Below are 22,359 nucleotides of genomic sequence, written 5' to 3'. Positions count from 1 at the left end.
TTTCTAAGAGATTAAATTGTCAACGTGCCGATAAGTGTCGACTGGACGTCAAACAGATGAAAAAAATAGGTTCTGCTGTCATGTATCACACGTCTTATTTTACCACGCAGTGTTACCGATAGTGACATCTCGCTTGCCTTTGTTTCTCTATTCCGCTAGGTATATTAACTTTATGACTTATAGCCAATGTCATAAACTTACATTTTATTTGAATGTTTGTCGCGGTCGCGGTAGCTCGCGGCAATGGTCGGAAAGTCGCCTTTAGAATAGGTTTTGTGATTGTCTTGATAAAAGTATTATTAGTCGTCGTACTTTGGTATTTGGTACACGGAGAAACCTTAAAATTGTGACCAAAGAAAAGTGAGTTTTTGATTAGGGCAACTTTTGGCAACAGATTTTGTATGAAAAGTTAGTCGATTATTGCTAGCACAATTCCCTCATAGAAAAGAGATTGCAATTTGCCACCGATTTTACTCTTGCTTAGTAAATAATGTTTTATTTTTATATTTTACAATCTCGCTCATTTTTGTTCGAATTTAACAGTAATAGTCATAGTAATAGTTAGCATATTTATTAAATAATATTTTTATGTTCTCTGTTCATTTCCACGTATTTTACGCTACGGCCTACGTTATTCTTTACGTTATGATAAAACAATTGGTGCTTAAATAATCATTTTTAAAATTGTCAAAAATAATTAAAGGAAATAAAATGAGGGCTTATACTTAATTGTTATTATTTATGTGCCACATTCCAAGTCTTTGTAACTGATTTGTAATTTATTTAATAAATATATTTTATGAATGGCTCCGTCTTAATTTCTTAGTATGTAATTAATTATTTCATCTCTGCCTTCCTACATAACCACCATGTTTTTTTAGCTTTAACTTAAGCCTACTTAGGCGGGATCGTGATACTAATTGGGCCTAAGTCAGGCCCAATTTAGTGTCACGTTTTCCACAAAGGTTTTTCATATGAATGAGAGAGAAGACATAACATTTTAACAAGCTGTTTTCATGTTAGTGAATTGGGCCTTACCTTACAAAGTAACGAAAAATTAAAAATTATTTATTTTTCTCGCTACAAATAATCCAATTGTAACATAATACCCAATATGTTATAAAGCTTAGTAAATAACTATCATTTTTCAACGTTCAACAAATGTTATTGCCAAATATTTGAATGTAGAGGTAAGTACCAAAGTCCAAAGAGAATATTGTAATCACTGCGTGGTAGGTAAGTACCTACAACAAAAAAACAATGTGGAATGAACATAATTAAGAAGATTGGCAAGTGGAATCAACGTGTACTTACAGCCTAAACCACTGATCGTGGAACTTCAAAGAAGAATGGGCAGAAATGTATGGGATTAAATTAACCCACCACCAATAACTGTCAGAGGTATCTCGTTAGATATCTCTTTCCTTGGCTATTCCTTCATTTGTTATTATGGGGGGCAACCTCATTTTACTGTGGGAAAAAAGTTATAGCTAAAAGAAATCAATGCAAAATTGTTTATTCCACAAGTAAAAAAGAAAATTAACTTGTCATTTCAAATTGCTAAAACCACGATGTAAATGCATAATGCATACTGTTGCCGTTTCATTCTCAGCATCATACGAGCCAATAATCAAGTCCAGCCAAGAGTCCAACAGCATCCAAGCAGGGTTAGGTAATAGGTTAGGTTAGCCTCCTAACCTAACCCAGGAGCAGTCTGTGCGCCGCGCTACTGCTGAGTACAGAACGGCAAAAGGGATATGAGGCTAGTCCCCTATAATAACAAATGCTATTCACAAAAAGAGTTTTATAACGAAACACGTCTCAGCGTTAATGGTCGTGGATACTTTCTGCCCGGCCCTCTTTTAGGGGGAGTGAAAAGTGGAGTCAAAGTTAACTGCATAGGACCACCTTATTTCCAAGGTGTATGGTCGTAAAAAAATATCACTTTAACCATTTTACGGTAAATACCTATTAATCGTAGTTCTAATAGCTGTAAAAGCGTCCGTGGCCTAATGGGTCCTAGAGGGTGCATGTTCGAACCCGGGTGGAGACGTGTACTTATGAGACATTTTCTGATCTCAAGTACATAATACGAACGCTCGTACGGTGAAGGAAAACATCGTGAGGAAACCCGCACATAGTTGGACTACCAGAGGAAATAACTAGTCAATACGTCTGGACTAGCTATGTATTTTTAATACGTTTCCTCTGGACTAGGCCGACTATGATGCGAAAATGCCGTATACGGCATTCTCGCACCATAGTCGGCCTACTTTTTTAAATGTCCGGACAAGATTTTTAAATGTCCGTATGGTTGGGCAACCATATGGACATTTTCTTATGGTTGCCCAAATCAAATCTTGTCCCATGCACTACAGTATTTGAGGAGTGTTTACTTCGCTCTGAAAAAATATAAATATAGTATAAATCATCCACAACGGATGGAAAGGCCTAGTTTTTTTAATATCAGTAATTAACGTGGACGATTTACGAAGCCGAGGACAACAGGTGTACTATAAATAAATAAATGTTTATTTTCAAGAAAATAAATTACAAAAATCAAGTAGAACGTATAGTAGGTAGCAGCAAGCTCGACTATAACTCATCCGGCATCCCGTATGGTACTTTAGTCTCTATTGAATACTTTATGTTGAACGACAGACAGTTAACATGTATAAAGTATGTGTTAGCCGATACCTAGGTACTTATATCCTACACTGTACACACCTAATTATATCTAAATAATGCTACATATAAAGCCTATGTTACTCACAAATAATAAGGCTTTTAATTGATAAATTAACTTTAAAAAGCGAAATATGATCAAATATCCAGTACCTACATGGAAATTACCTGTACTTACAGTAGGTATTTTACACAAAAACTTTACCTCTCTATAATATCAAAAGTCTACTTATGTGGTACGTCTCACTTCCCAAGTTATTAAAACTTCATTAACTTTAAAAACGTCCTTCCACTAACTGAAAAATAAACGGAAACGTTATTCAAAAGCGAATCTTCCAGTCTCGAACAAACTGAAAGTTTCAAGGTGCATTATTCTCAAAAAGATTGCCAAATGAAGGCGGTAAACGGACGATCACTGTGTCGCTTGTCTCGAAGGGTTGGGTCGCAGCCAACGATCTACGATGCTTCGGCCAATGCGCTCCCGGTAAGGTCTACGGGATTCGATACCCGAAATTTGCGATATTACGCGGACTGCTAAGAAGGGTATAATGGTAGTTATTAAATTTAGTATAAGTAATGCAAATGGATTTTTTTATACAAAAGTTCCAATGAGGGATTAAAATTAATAGCTATAAGTGTTAAAAATAAACGCATGCTACGATATCTTTTTTAATGAAATAAGGGTGCAAACGAGCAAACGGGTCACCTGATGGAAAGCAACTTCCGTCGCCCATGGACACTCGCAGCATCAGAAGAACTGCAGGTGCGTTGCCGGCCTTTCAAGTGGGAATGGGGTAATAGGGGAGGGTAGGGATGGGAAGGGAAGGGAAGGGAATAGGGGAGGGTAGGGAAGGGAATAGGGTAGGGGATTGGGCCTCCGGTAAACTCACTCACTCGGCGAAGCACAGCGCAAGCGCTGTTTCACGCTGGTTTTCTGTGAGAACGTGGTATTTCTCCGGTCCAGCCGGCCCATTCGTGCCGAAGTATGGCTCTCCCACGTAGACATACATACATAATAATTATCCCACATTAATCCCAAACTAAAATTTTAGTGTTATAAACAGTATGTTCACTTTGCTTAGTGAATGGTTATGATTTAAGATTTTTTTTTTGGCTCATCCTATCCTACTAATATTATAAAGGCGAAAGTTTGTTTGGATGTATAGATGTATGGATGTTTGTTACTCTTTCACGCAAAAACTACTGAACGGATTTTAATGAAACTTTACAATATTATAGCTTATACATCAAAATAACACATAGGCTACAATTTTAACCGACTTTCAAAATGGTGGAGGTGTTATGTTCGTTTTCGAACATAACACCTCCTCGTGACTTTGGTTTCGTGAAAAGTATTCTAAGCAAATGCTACCAACAAGTAAGATTTTGCACCGAGGTATACCTGGTATACCGTGGTTCGGAAGGTGCTGAGAGATCTCCTGATTCTTTATAGATACAAATTTGGGAGTTTCGGCGTTGTTTTAAGAACGGAAAGCATATGCTACTATGCAAATTACATTCATCATCATCATCATTATCACTACCATATTATACCATGCATCGTCCCATGGTTATGACTTATGAGCCTATAATGACCCTGCTATTGGTACTTTTCATAGTCTTTTAGATCGAGACTCAAGTTTGTCAAGCGATAATTAAAAAAAAAATCTATACGGTCTACCTAATATTATATACCTGAAGAGTATGTTTGCTTGAACGCGTTAATCTCAGGAACTACAGGTCCGTTTTAAATACTTATTTCAGTGTTAGATAGCTCATTTATCGAGTAAGACTGTAGGCTAAATATTATCACGCTAAGACTAATACGACCGAAGAAACTCAGGAAAATGTGGGAAAAACAGAGAAAATATATAAAATTACCAACTACTGGAGCAATTTTTATGGCAATATTAAGCACAGATATAGAGTAGACCAAGTGAAGGGAGTAGGGACATAAGCTATTTTTTATGGGAAAATTTACGGTTTCTGTAAAATTCCTAATTTACGCGGGCGAAGCCGCGCGGGACATCTAGTAAGTCATAATGGACCAATAGGAGCTATTACAAGTACGCCATATTCATCCTTGATTGAATATGATGAACGTTGATTACGCAATGGGCATTGGGCATGCTATATACAACTTCGCAATCACGGTTACCCAATAAAGCCTCACTTAACCTTTAGGCATGGAGTTCAAAATAGTGTAAGGGTCAAATTCAGACCGAAACGTGACGCGTAGATGGATTTCTAAATTAGTATGGATTTGACAGATTCGCAAGACGTCTCACGCTGACGACATCTGTCAAATCCATACAAATTTAGGTCGCGTCGCGTTGCGCTTCGCCTCGTCACGTTGCGGTCTGAATGGACCCTTAGGGTCAAATTAGACCGCAACGCGACGCGTAGATGCATTTCTAAATTTGTATGGATCTGACAGATTTGCGAGACGTCTCACGCTCACGACATCTGTCAATTCAGTACAAAAATGCATCTACGTGTCGCGTTGTGGTCTGTATTGGCCCTATGCCCACAAATCTTTAGCATCAAACACATCAACATTACCAGGAGTTCAGACCAGAGTAGTGCGCGTTTGCTGACAGTGTGGTGGGTCGGATCGACCACTATTGTCGTGTCGCGCCGACACACGTCTGTCGCGTGATAAATTGATCAGAGGTAAAAACCTCCGAATCGCTTTTTACCGAGGAAACCATCGTTCACATTGGGTCAGCGCGATTTATAGACACCGCTAAATGCGCCAAATGTAAAGACATTTTCAAATGGGAGCAGGGAGGGTAGGAGGACGTAACCATGTCTATGACCGTTTTTGGCAAGGTTCAGTAAAATGTGGATAACGAGCTATCCAACTAACGAATAAATGATACATAGGTACTGCATTTAAATTGCAGCAGGATCCAGTAAAACACTGTGCAACGCGTTAACATAAGGATGCCCAATCTCCTACCCTTTCCCCTTCCCTACCCTCCTCTATTTCCTTCCCTACCCTTCCACATCCCTTCCCTACCCTCCCCTATTACCCTATTTCCTCTTAAAAGGCCGGCAAAGCACCTGCAGCTCTCTGATGCTGCGAGTGTCCATGGGCGACGGAAGTTGCTTTCCATCAGGTGACCCGTTTGCTCGTTTGCCCCCTTATTTCATAAAAAAGGATGGAGATGAAAAAGTTATGCCAAATGAGCTCATATTATACTTACTTTGTTCCACTTCTCAGTAGCAGCACGTGGACCTCTACGCCTTACGTAGTACCTCTACGAAGGCTAGCATCTCTACGAAAAGCGTTGAGATTCCGTGGGCACTTTATTATCATCCATAGTTCTCTTATCATTAAAAGCATTCATGGTTACTTTATACTTAAATGGCTATTATGTCTATGCTATCTCATACCTACACTTCTATATTCTATATCTATACATAATATTATAAAACAAAGTCGCTTTTGTTCCTCTCATGTCTCTTTGTTCCCTTTAATCTTTAAAACTACGCAACGGATTTTGATGATTCTTTCAGTGTTACATAGCCCATTTATCGAGGAAGGCTATATTTAATCACGCTAAGACTAATAGGAGCGAAGAAATAGAGGAAAATGTGGGAAAACGGGGAAAATTATTTGAAAGGGCTAACGCGCTGAACTCAGGAACTACTGGTCCGATTTGAAAAATTCCTTCAGTGTTAGATAGCCCATTTATTAAGGAAGGCTATAGGCTATATTTTATCACGCTAAGACTAATAGGAGAATATGGAAAAAACGGGGGAAATTATTTCAAAAGGCTTATCTCGCGAACTACTGGAGCAATTTTTATGTTATTTGGCACAGATAAGAAGTAGACCACGTGAAGGATCATAGGCACGTAGGATTTTAATCACTTTTTGAGTGGCTATATATTTTATACCCGTGCGACGCCGGGGCGGGTCGCTAGTTATATTATAAACAGGTAAGGTTGGATTGTTTGTACCATATTATAATATGTTCTAAATGTGCAGTTTACATCTTTATGCAAATTATAAGTAGATACTAAAAACGTTTTTACATAACATATTATTTTTATCGTTTCTGACCTTTCATAATAGAAAAAGATTAAAACCTATCTGTGAGTGAAATAATACAGGTAAAGAGGTGCTATAAAGCTGTAAAACCAGGAGCAAAATATTTTTATTCAATATACAAGGATAACATTTCGGACGTGACTGAGCTGCCGTGGAAAAGTAAACTTTTGTACTTGAGTGGGATCGGTGAAAGAAATACCTTAATATATACCTGATATTATGATTGTTGTTAAAGTTCATATTTGGTATGTTTTGATGACTTTGACCGGGTGATTTCAGGCTAATGAGAATTAAATATGATATTGAGTATTTCGATTACATAATTTACATAATTGCATACATTCATTTTATAGAACTAGCGACCCGCCCCGGCGTCGCACGGGTATAAAATATAAAGCTACTAAAAAAATGATTAAAATCGATAGCCTTAGATCCTTCACGTGGTCTACTTCTAATTTGTGCCAAATAGCATAAAAATTTCTCCAGTAGTTCGCGAGATAAGCCCTTTCAAATAATTTCCCCCGTTTTTACCACATTCTCCTATTAGTCTTAGCGTGATAAAATATAGCCTATAGCCTTCCTCGATAAATGGGTTATCTAACACTGAAAGAATCATCAAAATCCGTTGCGTAGTTTTAAAGATTAAAGGGAACAAAAGGACATGAGGGAAAAAAGCGACTTTGTTTTATAATATGTAAGTAAGTATAGATAATAATTATTGAGACAAAAACTGAAATATCAAAAATAGTCATAAATATCGTTTACCTAGTTCATAAAAAAGTCATGGAGGTATTTCATCCACCGCAAGGAAATATTGTTTATATATGCAAGATAGACTTAATATACGAGACTGACTATTTGTATAGTTTTTTATAGTTTGTAAATTGTAAGTGCTTGTAGATTGCTATTTTTATGATTCATGATTATTTTGTTGTTGTACAGGGTTGAATCCGAGGTTGGTACCATGTTCACAAAAATGGTGATCTGATGATGGATCCATGAGGAATCGAGGGGACTCCTTGAAATTTGTATGGAAACATATAGTGATTTTGATTTTTTCTGAAGTGTTTTAGGCATATACTACCAAAAAGTAAGACTTTGCACCAGGATGTACCCTGGTTCCGAAGGTACCCAACAGAACTTTTGAATCCTTATAGATACAAGTTCGAGGATTTTGGCTTCATTTATACTACTCCAAACAAAAGCCAATGAATTCTACATTATTTCTGCTAAACATAGGCTAAATTTTATTTTGGAAAAAATTGGGTTTCGTAAGATATTTGGGTTTTTCGGACGCCAGGTGTAAAATCAACCAGAAAAGTTACTTATTTTGCGTACGCTGCCGAAACTATATAAGATAGAACCATAAAATGTTCTAAGTAATTGTAGATCTTATAAATATCTACAAAAAAGTCCGCGACACACTATACTTATCTATGTCGAGTAAGGCACAATAACAATTTTGTTATTTAAAAATCTTGAATTTTTTTTGGACAACATTTAAACGCGTTTATTTTACTTATGCAATTAATCCTTATGAAAATAAATTATTTCATCACTAAGTACGGTTTATGTAGATAACATTTGGTCTTTGAATGATTAAAATTGGACGTTTAGTTTTGAAATTATGGCGAAATGAAAATATAACGATAGTGGGCGTCACCAAGCGGGGGTGCGCGTGCGGGAGGAAGACAATCTGTGCAGTGTGCACTTTATGCATCCCTTCGGATAATGACTGCGTCCGCGTCGTCGATGTCAGTGTTGCAGTCTGTGAATTGACCTGAGAATCAGTTTGCTGACCGACTCTTTCCTGGGTACGCTTTTTGCAGCCGTAACCGACATCCACGCGGGCGGAGCCGCGGGCGACCGCTAGTAATAATATGTACAACTCTAAGACAACAAGCTATAAGTAATATAGCCTTGTGGTCTCATAGGTAACTAAAAAGGGTAAAATTATTATTTTTTAACAAAAAATTAAAACCGACTTCCAAGGTAAAAACAAAAGTAATATTCTTAAAAATAATCTAAAAAGAATCAAATAATTCTTATTCGTTATTATAGTGCCGTCCGATTATTTTTAAGAATATTACTTTTGTTTTTACCTTGGAAGTCGGTTTAAATTTTTTGTTAAAAAATAATTATTAATAAATATTATTAGATAAACTATCCTACGTTCTTTCTCGGGTCTCAGACTATCTGCATATAAAATTTATGCAAATTCTGTTGACCGATATATGTATAATACCTACCTGAAGATGTGACAGACAGACGGATAAACTTTCACATTTATAATTTGAGTGTAAATTAATACGGCAGAATTTTCCAGTGTAAGCTAGTATAATAATTATGATACCCTTATAACTTCCTATATTCTGTCGCTTGTTGCGTTAAAGAGAAGTGTGGGTTTTATCGTGGGTGTGGGCTATTTGTTATTTAATTTCAACAAAGTGTCCCACGGTTTATGCTTTTGTAACGTATAAAGGGACCATGAATAATATATAATCTGTTGCCGGAAAAAATAAAACATTTCCTTTCGTTGTTAAAAAATAATCGTAAGCTGTGACGTAAAAAGTCTACGTTTATAAGTTAACTACGTTGTTTGAATAACAATATTTATCATAGTATGTATAGTACTAATATAGTGTCATAAGTATTTATCTATGCCCACTTACTAATGTACGTACTGTTATTATAAACGCGAAAGAAAGCATGTCTATCTATTACCTCTTTATACTTTTTAAACCGCTAAAGCGATCTTCACGAAAATTTGGTATCGAGATTTTTAAGTTATCCCAAAAATAAGTTTCTATATTATCTATACATAATATTATAAAACATGTCCCTTTGTTCATTTTAATCTTTAAAACTACGCAACGGATTTTGATGATTCTTTCAGTGTTAGATAGCCCATTTATCGAGGAAAGCTATAGGCTATATGATTAAGCACGCTAAGACTAGTAGGAGCGAGGAAATAGAGGAAAATGTGGAAAAAACGGGGAACATTATTTGAAAGGGCTAATAACATGAACGCGCTAATCTCAGGAACTACAGGTCCGATTTGAAAAATTCTTTCAGTGTTGGACAGCCCATTTATTGAGGAAGGCTATATTTTATCACGCTAAGACTAGTAGGAGAATGTGGAAAAAACGGCGGAAATTATTTGAAAGGGCTTATCACGCGAATTACTGGAGCAGTTTTTATGTTATTTGGCACAGATAAGAAGTAGACCACGTGAAGGATCATAGGCTATCGAATTTAATAATTTTTTCAGTGGATTATATTTTATACCCGTGCGACGCCGGGGCGGGTCGCTTTAATAAATGCAAGGTCCTGAAATTGGTATAATAATTGCTATAACTTTTTGAACAAACCAAACTTTGCATAAACGAAGTTTCAGTTCATATCTAGAAGTATATTTACCTCTAAAATGAGAAAATCTTCTCACAATGCTCGTATGTATAAATGGTAAGTCAATTTCACGGGGAGCAGTTTCTTTATAATTGAGATTACCCGAACTACCGTCGTCAGCGGTGACAGACAACAAATGATGCATTTGAGATCGGTGCTAGTACCAGCTCTAAGAGGCTCCATACCATTGACGAGACCGTACTAATGGACAGAGGACAAAGGTAAGCCTTTTTATATTTGAATTGACGCTTCTAAAATTGGTTGGTCTGAGGTCTTTGGTTGAAAAACAACAAAAAGTACTACGCTTTTAGCTATTCCAATATATTCCGACCAACATATTTTTATACAGATATACAGAGCAGTAAACAAAGTTAATAAGCGTCTGTCGTACGTCAGTATTAACAGAATTTAAAACGAAATATCAGCATAAATTATTCAATGAAAGCGAACTCCTCGACTCTTGTGCTCAATAAAGTTCATATTTTAATTTTATCTTTATATTCCGTTGACTCGTTAATAAATTGTTAACGAAAAAATGCGATTACCGCCCTCGATAAATTCAACACGAATCGGCCTTTAAACGTGGCCTATTCAACGCGCTGTAATAATTCGTAAACAAAAACAGCCAACAGTGTTTTAAAAGGCCAGAATCGTTTCCGCTATTACACCGGCAGTCCGCCCGATAAATGTAGGTGGGTATTTAGCGCGGTATTTACTGCGACACTGCGCTCTCTCTACTAATGCTCTTAATTATTTTTGCCAGTGTAAGCTGTTTTTCTGACGGAGGTCGCCCGTTTTGCATGTCCCCCCGTCCCACCCCCCCATTCATTATGTACCCGGCCATCGTCTGCAGATTGACGACGTGACTCTGCACTGTTGCATTACAATTGAAAATCGATTGAGCGGCGCTACAATTATTGAGTTATCTGTATAATTGATGCTTTTAAAAATGTGGCGAACGAAATTACGACGTCATAAAGGAGAGTGCGCGATGTTTTACAATTTTATTAAGATAATGTTGTTTAACATTTTGTATACGAAGTGAATTTGGTTGCAAGTTTTACTGCTGCTTCTTTTGGTTTATTTTAGTTGTATAAATATATACAATGAGTAAAGACCAAATGAAAATAATTTATTGTCTACCACTTTCTCAATATGAAACATATAGCCATGGGCGTACCCAGGTTCTGGGCCAGGGGGGGGATCAAATCAGATTTTTTTATAAGCTAGGTGTTTATAAAAAATAAAAAATTAATAATTTTTAGTTGTAAAAATATTGTATTGCAAGCAAATGGCAAAATTCGTTTTCTTAATTTTTATAGATAAAAGTACTAGATAATATACATAGTAGGGACGTCAACATGATCCAGGGGAGGGGTAGTCCCCCCGTGCCCCCCCCCCACTTGGTACGCCCATGCATATAGCGCAATTAGAGTAAAATCAGACGTTTCACGAAGCGGTGGACTCGACAGAACAGATCGGCATGAAATTATTATTTAGCTTTGGTGGATCGTGGATTATGGATCTAACCGAGAGGCATACCAAGATGAGCCAAGCGAAGCGCGCAAGGGCACTACCTATCTTTTCTCGAAATGTTTCATCGTATTTTTGAACCCTCGTAACTTTGGTTTGGTTAATGCCGGATAGTTAAAATTTTCAAGATAAAATGACATGAGTATAATAATTAAATACGAAAAGTTTGAATACTGTTACTATTATACTTTAGATTTATTATAGGTGTTCAAAAACCCACAATTTTTGCACTGACTCACCGATCATTAAAACTGTTAGGGTCCTGAAGTCTGAGAAAGCTGAAATTTGGTATGTAACATCATTTTATTACAGAAACAACAAAAAAAATTATCAAACCCAACCTAGGTTAGGTTGGGTTTGATAATTTTTTTTGTTGTTTCCCATCCCATCTCCTTAATTGAGCAAAATTAGGCAAAAAATTGTGTTTTTTGTATAGGAGCCCCATTAATTTTTTATTTTATTAATGAAATATTAAAGTACACATCTAACTAAGGACTTTGAGAAAAATTAAAGTACCTGCATGTTGCCATTAATGATATAGAGGAAAAAGGCAAAAAAAAAAACACATTTGTTGTATGGGAGCCCCCTATAATTATTATTATATTAAATATTAATTTTATTTTGTTTTTAGTATTTGAAGTAATAGCGCAACAGATATACATAAACTATGAAAATTCCAACTCTCTAGCTATTACCGTTCTTGAGTTACAGCCTGGCGACAGACAGACAGACGGACAGACAACGAAGTCTTAGTAATAAAGTCCCGTTTTTACCCTTTGGGTTCGGAACCCTAAAAAAATAAGATTGTTACGAATGTTTTATATATATGTGTATGTAACACATTATAGGTCTCCCCACAAAACATTTTATCCTTATATTCATTATCTTAAGATAGTATGCTAATTAAATTCATTATTCCTTTCTACGGCTAATGGATATGTAGACATGTCTTAAGAGTAATGGGTCCATTACACACAAAGTTGCTATTGTGCTACCGGATTGTGCATTGTATGTTATTACCTTAATATTACCACTTATACGTACATATAATAAGTAACAAATGATATAATATAATGTTTTTTCTGGTATTTACCTACTAATTACCATACATTTTCATGGTAAGTAACTTGGAAGTCCAAGGGGCTATGCGTCATGCCACATAATATGTGACGCGTTTTGATGTATTTAAAGATCATTTTTCTTAGGGTTCTGTACTTAAAATGTGTTTGTACGCGGGAGGCACGAATGGGCCGGCTCGACCGTAGAAATACCATGGGTTCACAGAAAACCGGCGTGAAACAGCGCTTGCGCTGTGTTTCGCCGAGTGAATGAGTTTAGCGGAGGCCCAATCCCCTACCCTTTTCCCTTCCCTATTCTCTCCTATTACCCTATTCTCTCTTAAAAGCCCGGCAACGCACCTGCAGCTCTTCAGATGCTGCGAGTGTCCATGGGCGACGGAAGTTGCTTTCCATCAGGTGACCCGTTTGCTCGTTTGCCCCCTTATTTCATAAAAAAAATGTAACTGGACTTGAGATTACGTTGTGTCTCTGTCTATCATTCAGTTTTCAAATTGAGAATTCGACAAGTTTGAAATTATGTTGACTCTGTGGTATTCATATAAAAGTAGCAAATTCTTAAAAAACTTACATAATTAATAGGCGTATACCTCTCCCTTTCGGCTTTTAGCCCCTTATTAGACAATATTCGGTACTTAAAGAATAAGAACTTCCCTCTTCGGTGGGGCGAGAGGAAGTATAATAAAAGCCAATATTATTACAGGCCCATTCGTTATCTATACGTGAGCGATTTTTTCGCGCGCTCCTCCGCCAACTTTGATTTATGTTGTAGCCGAACGAAAAAATTTAATATGGTAAAGAGTACCTCTGATAGGCTTAAAATGTTACGTTCATATTATGTTCTGAAAAATATTAACTTGGTGACAGTGCAGAAAGAGCTTTGAAGAAAAAATCCTGCTTGATTGAAAAGCTGAGTGGCTGATCGCATAGACAACATATTTAGAGCTAAAATCTTGAAGATGTAATTTCTCTTATGATGTAGGCATCCACTAGCAAAGAAAGAAGCAAAAAAAAAGCAGGTTTTTACTAATACTCTTTTTTACACCACGTTTTACAATGCTAGTTAATTTTTTTTAATGAAATAAGGGGGCAAACGAGCAAACGGGTCACCTGATTGAAAGCAACTTCCATCGCCCATGGACACTTGCAGCATCAAAAGAGCTGCGCACCTGCAGCTCTTCTGATGCTGCCGGCCTTTTAAGAGGTAATAGGGAGGGTAGGGATGGGAAGGCAAGGGAAGGAAATAGGGGAGGGTAGGGATGGGAAGGGAAGGGAAGTGAATAGGGGAGGGTAGGGAAGAGAATAGGGTAGGGGATTAGGCCTCCGGTAAACTCACTCACTCAGCGAAACACAGCGCAAGCGCTGTTTCACGCCGGCTTTCTGTGAGAACGTGGTATTTCTCCGGTCGAGCCGGCCCATTCGTCCCACGTAAAGCACCAGTAGAATACTTCAGTACAAATAAATCAAACGTATCTACATATATCATACCTAAATTAGTGTAGATTGGAATAGTTGTTCAACTACAACACATGTAAAAACTTACGTAATCCCCGCTTTACTGAAATTACGCGCCTCTAAAATTAAAACAGGGTTACGTGTACAACAACAGTGAAATTAAATTAATTCAGCCCAGTGATGTTCGCTTCAAATTTAAGCAGTGCAAGATTTAAACGACATCTCGCATTTCGTAGGTACGTAATTATATGGCTGGGCCGGCGCGCTATGTGCCAAATCGCTTACTCGCGCCCGTAGCCGCTACCTTTGTTTGAAATATAAATATTACGTTTTATAATTAAAATAGCAGTGACCGTGCAGCGGTAGAGTTATGTCGTGATATTGAAAATACAGTTACAATTTTATGTGCTGTAAAGTTTGAAAAACAAATGTTTTGTTTTTAATTTTTATAGTCATAGATGTTTTATGAAGCGATTTGTTACGACTGTAAAAGATAGTGGTTGTATTTACGGAACTGTAACACAATTTTATATTCATACATATATCCTGACCGTATAGTGAATATCATATGCCGTACATCATTTTCATTGTCCGACATAGTTGGGATCTGACCATCTCAGCAAAATTCAACCTCTACTACAGGCGACTGCAATTCGATGTCGTCGATAAAAATAGCCGAAATTGCAAAACCGTCCTGTAAAAGTTACCCGTTTCTATAGCGATGAATAATAAATACGAAAAACGGGTAATTTTAAAAAATAAGTTTTTGCTTACACTCACTTACCAGTGTCTATTGACCAAGCAATGCCGGATGATATTATTATGTTGTCTCATGTTTATACTCTATGCTGTGTAGTGTACAAAATATAATATAATACCGCTCGAAGCACTCAAAATGTTTTATTATAATTTCTTTTGCTGGTAATAAAAATTGACATTTGGTTACTCAATTTTTAAAGCATACTGTCACAACAATGTATCGTGTCCTACCGGTTATAGAACTCACAGCCTCTTAAACCGACGCTTCAACTTTACCATAGAAAACTGGAACCCAATTTTTTCATTACCTAATACAGTGTTCCGCAAAATGTGTGCTGTGACACACTGGTGTACGGCCATGGCCAATAGGTGTTGTGCCACAAAAATGACATTTTTTCTACATATTACAAATACAAAAACGGCAACATCTCAGGACGATCGACGAAAAGAATGAGTATTTTGAACAGAGCACGTACACGCTCACATAATTAACGAGCGTACACGCTGATTAATTAGTGTCTAAACACACCATGCTGAAGTTACGCGGCGGAAGTTCGGCATGATTACGTCAGCAATGTCAAACGCATACAATAAAACGCGACGTAATTTCGGCATGGCGTGTCATGGGCAATTTAAAATACATTGCAGGCGTAACATGCCGAACTACGGCCGCGTTTTTTCGGCCTAGTCCACACTTATTTGTGGTGTACCTCAAAAATTTTTCATTTTTCTGACTGTACTTTGAACACAAAAAGTTTGCGGAACACTGATCTAATAGGTTAGAAACTGAAACTTTTCGAACGCCTAGCGTTGCGTTTAGGGTTGCCAAGTCGTTAAACCGAACCGGACAAAGCAGCCGGCTTGGCCAGGCATTTGTACAAAAAAATCCTGCTATCGAATACTTAGAATCTGAACTCTTAGTGTAGGAATAAGATCGTAATTTTCTGTTTTATTAAAACAATTTAACATACAATTTTACATTTTATTAGGTGTAAAACCTTCTAAAATTAGTAGATTTTCATATAAAATTATTGATTCAAAGCTCTACAAAAGGACACGCAATAAAAAAGCCTGACTATGTCCGGCTTTATCCGGACGCTTGGCAACCCTAGTTGCGTTGCGAATGACGCTTACCAAGTTACAATCGAGTTCGAGTCGCGTTCGAGAACCCTTGTTAGTGTCTCCAGTATCCTGAGTCAGCAGCGGCGCGCTCGGCTGCGCTCCGCTTCCCGCCACCTTCGCTGCACACTTTTAGTTGATTTCGTCGTTGTACGCAAATGACATAGTTAATTTAGTTACCTACAAGAGCTTCATCTCGTTACGTATGTAGGTCATGACGGTTCGTAATTAACTAATGTTATACTCAGTCTGAAAGTTTGATTGGAAGTGTGTGTTTTTGTTTTTGTATGTAGATGCTTCGGAAGTCAGAACTCATGAAAGCATTTTCTTCAGAACTCCTTTTTTTAGCGTGCTCCAGAAGAATCAATGTGTTATTAGAATCTAATATTCATTTAAAACATAGATAACCATCGTTTTTCAATTTGAGAAGTACCATCATATCATTATCATAGTCCTCAGGGTGCCCTGATACATTAAATCAATCGGGCTTTGTTTTATTTATGAAGCTATTTTTACCACAATCATATGGATGTTTGGTTAGAAAATTCGATTCATTAGATTTAAATAAGTTGTCTTGAAAATGCAAAGAGGCAACAGATACATTTTCGCAAGTAAACTAGAACGAACTGATTTATTCAAACGCTATAGAAAAATTTAGTAACCTGCAGTTCATACTAGGTCATTTGCAATGAATCGAAAGTTGAAACAATATAATATAACAAGTGGCCACCCAAAAAGTATTTAAATATATAACATTGACGATCTCTGTGGCTTAGTTGGTGGGCTATTGGTAGCTCAAGCCGGGGGTCGCAGGTTCTAATCCCGCCGACGGAGCAAAAAGTTTTCAATGTTCGTGGGTCATGGATATGTATTAAATATGTGTATAATATAATAAAAATCTTAAATATATTATGTATAGTATAAAAGTATTAAATATATTTCCGTTGTTTGGTACCCGTAACACAAGTCCTTCAGGTACTTAGCACGGGGCCAGACTGACGTGATGTGAAGCGTCCATCGATATTATATTATTATTTTATATTATTATAACATAAAAAAAATCACAGTTTTATCAAATAAAGGTACCGAAACAAAGTCAAGGTTTCATAAAATACTACGAAAAGCAAGAATAGAACGTTTTCATCGCAAATAAAGTAACAACGGTATAATGACGTAATATTGTAACAAAACAAAAGCTCAAGTAGTCACATATTGTACAAGTTGCCGGGAAGTTTCGTTTTAAGTCTTTGAAATAATATAAATGGCATTGCATATTTATATAACGAGTATCCAGAATGCTGTAGTAGTTTGAACTTTATGTCAAAGAGCCCAGATGGTACAAAATTTGTTTTCGGCGTTATTTTTTATCTCTAATTTCGTAATTGATGGGAGTCAATTTACGGCTGTCGGCTACCGACAATTTAGGCGTACGGAGTAACGTTTTAAATAAGTTAATAAACTATTAACACTTAACGTTTGTACAACACTAAGTATAAAAAATAATTTAATATTCATATTGATAAAGGAAATGGAATATTGTGCAATTTTATTTTGTTAATCGTTTAATCGGTTTCTTATTGAGTAAAGTATTTTTCCGCCGATTCTATTATGTCTCAACTATAAGTAATTTAGAGACGTTGCTACTGTTACTTGTTAATTTATACATTGTTAAATGAACAAAGCTATCTATCCGCCAATAAACAGGACGTGAATGTAAATATTTTTGAGCGTTTCGCAGAAATGAACGTTTATTTTATGAAACTGTCGCAGCGAGGCGCTGAATTTAACACTTTCAGCTTTGCGTGCGGCAACACTGTTAATAGAAAACATTTAAACATTATAATAATGGATGCAAAATCTACACCGTCACGGCACACTTGTTTATTTTGCATAAACAAGTCAACTATAGCAATCTAATTTAAGTTTTTCGTATTCAAAGGTATTAGGTAAATATCTATGTATTTTTTATAAAAAACCGTTAATTAAAAATTAAAATTATAGACTGCACATTTGTTTGACATTGTAAAATCTTTTTAACTACTTGATGGATTTTGATAAAATCTGTTGCAAATGGACGTTACTTTTATGCACGCTCGTCGCGTGTAACTTCTTGATAACCCCAAAATAACCCGAACTGTACCAAGAATAAGCGTTAAACCCTTACTAACCGCAAATATCACGTTAATATCACATGTGATTAGATGCCACAGTGCACACAATCGCACGTTGATGCAGTTTAATAAGCATACCAGACTCAACTAATAAATCACCATGATCTGATTATTTACTGCTGCTGCGGTATTCGCTACAATATTAGGTGCTTCCCGATGTATAAATAATGTTTCGGTGACGGTGTCCGGTTTCATAGAAATCAGGAGTAGTTTTAAAGTGCCTAAGTGTGCGCGCAGTATACAAGAGAACTCACTGTTTCTTTATTCTTAGAACCTGGCGGGAAGGATTGATACCAGTAGCAAGCGATCAGGCAAATAACATTTAACGTGACTACTTAAATTACTTTTAGTAACTATTTTTAATAGTGAAATATCACATATTTCGCAAAATATGTTAATTCTGAAGAGGAAATGAAAATGTGAAGATAGATAAGAGGAAAAAGTATTTTTCTGGTGCTGTTAATAACATGTTACAAAGTGAAGAAATTATATTTTTGCTTTGCTCTTAGTGGGCGGAGTAGGCGTGGTTTAGTAGGACACGACTCATTTAGCAATATTTATGAAAATTTATTTTTAAGAATACAAATCGATTTTATGTTAACATGTCTTGCTCACTCTATAATGCTTGCTTCTAGAGTCTTTTAAAACTGTGCCATAGATTCGACTGCACAACATATTTCTCTTTACCTACTAGTAAAATATCCACATATAAGTAGTACTAGCTATTTGACCGAGCTTTGCTCGGTATTCGATAAAACACGAATAAAAGACATTTTCTAAAAATTATTCCTAGCTAGATCGATTTATCGCCCCCGAAACCCCCTATATACTAAATTTCATAAGAATCGTTGGAGCCGATTCCGAGATTCCAATTATATAATATATATATATACAAGAATTGCTCGTTTAAAGATATAAGATATACTACCTAGTATACGGACGATATAGATTTACAATGTCTTTCAAGCCCCTTTCTTAAGACTTTGTATGCGTTAGAAAATATTCGTTATAGTTATACAATGAATATTTTCCCTGTTGAGTTTATATATTTTTATTAGTTGTTGTGTAATTAATGTTAAACGATATAAAATCATTATTCAATTATTATGTCATGTGTCATACTTATTTAGTACGTTCTATTGTGGGTCGTCCTGTCGTAACTCGTACAGCAAAACAATAACGCAACAAGATCTTCAATTTAGCCATATCTCCGAGACAGTGGCCGTTTTGACCCGCAAGCGACACAACTCAAATGAAGACAATGTATCTTCATCTGAACTGCGGAGCTTACTGTGTACCCTGATTGTGCTGTTTTGATCTAACATTAATACAGCGTCAATGCAGCTTTGATATTAAACTGAAAACCGGTATTCTTGATGCGTCAAATCAACGTCTGACCCGTTTTGATTGGTCAAAGTTTGATAATAGTTTTACGTTTGTTTGATATACGTCAAACAAACTTTAAACTGCAAATTTTTTCGACTATAAATAACAAATTATTACCAAATAAAAAACAAACAAAAAGATCGAAATCAGCCCACCCATTTGGATATTACGATGCCACGAACATGCACACACAGACAGACAGACACGTCAACCTATAAAACCCTTAAAAATATTTGCTATTTGATAGAATCCAAACTAGATCAAACAAGGGACTACATTATAATGTTATCAAGCTGGTAGTGCAAACTAACTCGCCACAAATTATGAACTTTTTTAAATTCCTGCCGATTTCGCACAGCCAGTTCGATAGACCTTGATGTTCTTCTGAACTCACAATGGTTCAGTGCAATTCAGAGCTCTGTAGTTCAGTAGTTAGTACCCATATCTTATATCTTTAAATTTAGTATATAGAGGGTTTCGGGGGCGATAAATCGATCTAGCTAGGAATCATTTTTAGAAAATGTCATTTTATTCGTGTTTTGTCGAATACCGAGCAAAGCTCGGTCAAATTGCTAGTTCTAATAGTGTATCATTAGGGCGTTCGCTGCGTTGAGCGCGTGACCGGCGCGCGGGCGCCCGCGCCTTGCGCTCGCCATAGTAATCGTGCGACGGCTGACCCGTTCAACGCAGCGCTGCTCTATGGGATGACATGAAACAAGCACGCCTCGCGGGTGGCCGCGCCGGCCGCACGCTTAACGCAGCAACCGCCCTTATTAGAATATGGGTACTGAACTACAGAGCTCTGAGTTGCACTGAATTATTGTGAGTTGCAGTGACTTGAGTTACTCTGAATTACAGTGAAATACTGTAGGAGTATGCTCCAGCTATAAATTGCCCAACTGTCAGTTAATTATCATCAAGCAATTTGCCGACTAAACGTCACCTGACTAGCGACCGAAACCGCAATGGAATCCGAAATGCATTTATCATTGGAATTGTGTGGTTTAATATATAGAAGTTAGAAGTTGACTATTATTAGTTTCACCAGCAAGTGATGACAAAATCTGTTGCCCTCCAGAAGTGTACTCTAAAATGTTATCGAAACAGCCGGCTATTTTGTTTACACATAATATACAAGTCACCGGAGGAAAGGGTATTTTACTCCCTCTTATAAAACCACGCTGGTGTTCAACACTTCCTTCATCTTTCAAATATTCGATCAGGTCACGGTGTCCTGTTATCGGTTTTTACCTAGTTCAAAAAGGTAAAAAACATCACTCCAAAAATCAAGTTTTCGTAATTAGAATAATCACAAAATATTGAATGACATTATCGTAGAATATCTCATGAGTGATTATTTGTAACGGTTGTTGGAAAGTGTCGAATCATCAACTCTAACCCGCGCTAAGCGGAGCAATTATGAGCAATTACTCTTGTACCTATTAAATACCGCTTTAATGAGAAAACGCCCGCAAATTTCTGGCACAGTATTTAACAATTTAAACTGATTTTTCGTTTTGCTTAAACGCGAAACTGTAACAATGGCACAATAAATATTCGTGAAATCACGTTTCATACGCTTAATTTCAAGTTGACGGTGAAATAAGTGTTTTTTATGTTTGTGTTTTGTTCTGTCTGAAAGTAAAATAAGTACTTAGGTATTAATACGAGATAACTCAGTTGAGCTGAATATCGTATTTTACTGCGTGAGAACCATACATTTTTCCTAAAAAATTTATCATAGTTCATCAAAAATCAGTTCGGCGGTTTAAGCGTGAAGTAACCGACAAACATACACATTTCGAATAATCTCAAAAATTCAAACTCAAACTTTTTTAATAAGAAAAAATTTCTTACAATTTATTTATCAGAATTTATAAATTAGTATGTATGTATTATACATGCTTTTATAGTAAAACCATATAAAACCTAAACAAAGTAGTGTTTATCCCTGAATGCAACTCATGTAAGTTGCACAGCATTAATCAGACAACCGAAATAGGTATGAATGATAACTCCCGCGGGATCCTGTCTGTCATATCGCAGACTTCCAGCCGGGGAGCATAATTACATGCCGCTCATAAGCTCAAGATTATGCGGGATTGCTATACAGTATTATAAACGTCATACGTCACACCTGCACGCGTTATTACGGCTGCAATCATCAAGAGTGCAGGTCGCGGTATAGTGATTTGACAGATCATTTTATATTTTTTTTAATTCGTTAATTGTGCAGCTATGGAATTCGTTATGCAAGGTATTTATATGATTAAATACACAAGGAACAAAGGAAACTTTTACGTTTATATAAGCTGTATATTTAGCGTAAATAAATAAAAAATGTTCATGATTAAAAACTTCATTAAACAATATAACAGTGCATACAACAAAAACTGCACAAATTGATATACAACAAAAACATTTCTTATAAAACTTACCGAGACTGTAGAATCAATATTGTATGAAAAGTGTAAGAAACTAGCGACTTTCGAGATTAAACATTGAAAAATTCCTCATACGTTCGAGTAATATCTCAAGTACTTTCAATAAATGAGGATCTAGCGGTGAAAAAATTGTGAGCCGGGCTGAGTAAATCCACGTCATATTAATAGTATTCCCGTAGCGACTGACTGATCGGCCGGGGAGGCCTCGTTAATCATGAGAGAGCACGTACCAACTTACCGTATTGACAGACTACATAATGCTGG

Source organism: Aricia agestis, chromosome 11 (genome assembly GCF_905147365.1).
Source record: "Aricia agestis chromosome 11, ilAriAges1.1, whole genome shotgun sequence".
Classification (NCBI taxonomy): domain Eukaryota; kingdom Metazoa; phylum Arthropoda; class Insecta; order Lepidoptera; family Lycaenidae; genus Aricia; species Aricia agestis.
Note: the sequence above shows the minus strand (reverse complement) of the source record.